This window comes from Pithys albifrons, chromosome 11 (genome assembly GCF_047495875.1).
Source record: "Pithys albifrons albifrons isolate INPA30051 chromosome 11, PitAlb_v1, whole genome shotgun sequence".
Lineage (NCBI taxonomy): Eukaryota > Metazoa > Chordata > Aves > Passeriformes > Thamnophilidae > Pithys > Pithys albifrons.
Window position 1 is genome coordinate 3,412,833 of NC_092468.1, and position 2,507 is coordinate 3,415,339.

The following is a 2,507-nucleotide window of genomic DNA, read 5'->3' on the forward strand; positions in this document are numbered from 1 at the left end:
AGGGCTTGGCAGGGGCACTGTGCCAAGGGGCACCAGCAGCCGCAGCTGCAGCATCTCTGGTGGGTGATGGGTCATCCCAGGGAGCCATCGGCACAGCAAGGAGAGAACTGGCAACTGACAGGGGCCAGGAAGGCATGACAAATCCCCAGGGTAGCATGTCCATGCTGGCACCTTGTCCTTCCCACTTCTCCAAACTGGGCATTTACTCCTGTGTGGGGGAGGCAGCACTCAGAGGCTTCACAGCTGCTGCCAGCACCCCTGGACTACAGCTGGTGCCACCCAACAAAGGGGTTCTCCTTCTCCCTCAGGTACAGAGCACTGTGCACTGCATGGTCAGGGCTCCCAGGCTCAGAAATTGGTGTCAAGGCATCCATAAGTTGCTCTCATCCTCCCAAAGCTGACCCCAGTGTCCCACTGAGGGAATCAATCTGGGGGGTCAATCTGCTGCTGCAGCCCTTGGAGAAAGTGGGAATGTGTCAGGACACAGAATGCAGATCTGCAAGAGAGAGACATCACCACCAGGGCTTCTCACTAACCATAATAATTTGGTCTTTCTACCATTTTAATTTACTAATTAATCCCTGGAAGGGATACCTACTTGGATGCAGGGAAATAATGAAACTCTCTTATCTGGGACTGCTGGGAATTTCACCAGTAACATTTTGCTGGGCCAGCAGTTTCTCGTGGTTGAGCTGGCCACTCTGCCTTGGAAAAACATTCATGCCCAACTCCTGCAGGGCCATTCCAATGGCTGGAAAACCTGGGGGAGTTCCCAGTCATCTGGAAAGCCCCGGGGGACTGGTGCTGGCTGGAGAGAGGTGTGCAGCCTGAGTGTGGTGGTCCCATGCAATGTGGAATCAGCCCTGATCTGCAAAAGGTGTCATCTGGTGTGAGGTTTCTTTTGGGAAAGAGCTCTGTGTCTGCCAGCTGAGCTCTTGCAGAAGGGATTTCATCAGCTCTGGCCAGGTCTCTGCCTGCCCAGTCCAGAGATAATGTGCCCTGACACCCTCTGTGCAGGCAGTAGTGGATGTCCAGCCCCAAGACTACATCATCCTCCTCCTCTTCCTCTTGCCCACGTTTGGAAAACTGTTGCCTCCCTGCAATAGTTGGTAATAGATGACAAAACTAATTTATTATGAATTTCTCACCCTGCCTTGCCATAGCACCGGGGCTTTCCCCACATCCCACCAGCTCTTCTCTGTGCCCTGCTGCTCCCCACCCCCATCCCAGTCCCCAGCCCAATCCCCATCTCCAGGACAGAGGAGAAGTGACCCAGAGCCATCAGACAGGATGAGGACAGGGCTGGGACGCTCATCTCAGGGGAGAGGAGAGGTCACCCACTTTGGCTCAGTCTTGGTGCAGGTTACAGCTCCTGAGGGAGACAGTTGGCACGGATGGGAGTGGGAAGCTCAGGGTCCTCTTCATGCTGCTCCAGAGTATGGAATCCTCTGTGGTTTGGCACAGCCCATCACCAGAGACTGGTTAGTTCTTTGAAGGAATGCTCTTCTTTCCTGGGCACAGAGGACAAGTGTCACCATCAAAAGTTAATGGTTGGACTCAGAGGTTTTCTCCCACTTAAACGATTCCATGACTGTCTCCCCTAAAACTGGCTCTGGGGACTCCATCATCCTCAGCATCCCAGAGAGGAGCCCCAACCCATCTCTCTGGAGTCCCAGACAGAAAGGAAGTAGGGAAAATGGGGCTGGGATTGGAGAGATCCCCAGTGTAGAGCAGGAATGTCATCTGGGACCAGCACGCAGTTATAGATGTGGATCCTGCTCCTGTTTCTCTCAAGAAAGTTCAGTCCCAGCTGTCAGTCCCCTTCTGCTTTTTTTGAAGCTGGAGAGCTACGTGCATGGATGGCGTCTCTAATTAATATAAATATAGTGAAACATAAATAATAGACATGCCTGAAATAGTGTCACTCCCAAGCAGGCAGTCAGACGCGTCATGGAAAGAAAATAAAAATGCTTTTTATCTGTTTTGGCATTTTTTGTTTGTTTGTTTTCAGTGGTTTGTTCCGTTCCTGAGGAAAGAGCAACCTTTGCCATGAGTGAAACTGCTTGAAAATGAGAGACCGATTTGCAGAGGGAGGGAAGGCCCGAGGAAGAGAGTGGGATGGGGACTGGGATGGGGACGGAGACAGGGATGGGGATGGAGATAGAGATGGGGATGGAGATGGATGGGGATGGAGATAGGCAGGGAGGGACAGGGACAGGAAAAGGAGCAGGGATGGGGACAGGGAATGTCGAGGTTGTGGGGCAGGGTGCGGGGTCAGTGGGAAGTGGGGAAAGCCTTGCCGCTGTGGGAAAGTGGGAGTTAATAATAAATGAGTTTTATCCTGGAAACGCGACTGCCGCTGCCCCCGCAGCCGGCTCTGCTCTCGCCACGGCGCTCCCCGGCGCTGCCCCGGCCCCGGCAGGGGCAGGGGCAGGGGCGGGGGGGCGGTCGGGGCCGCCAGGCTCTTCCCTTCAACTCCTCCTCCTCTTCCCGCTCCGTCCCCCACC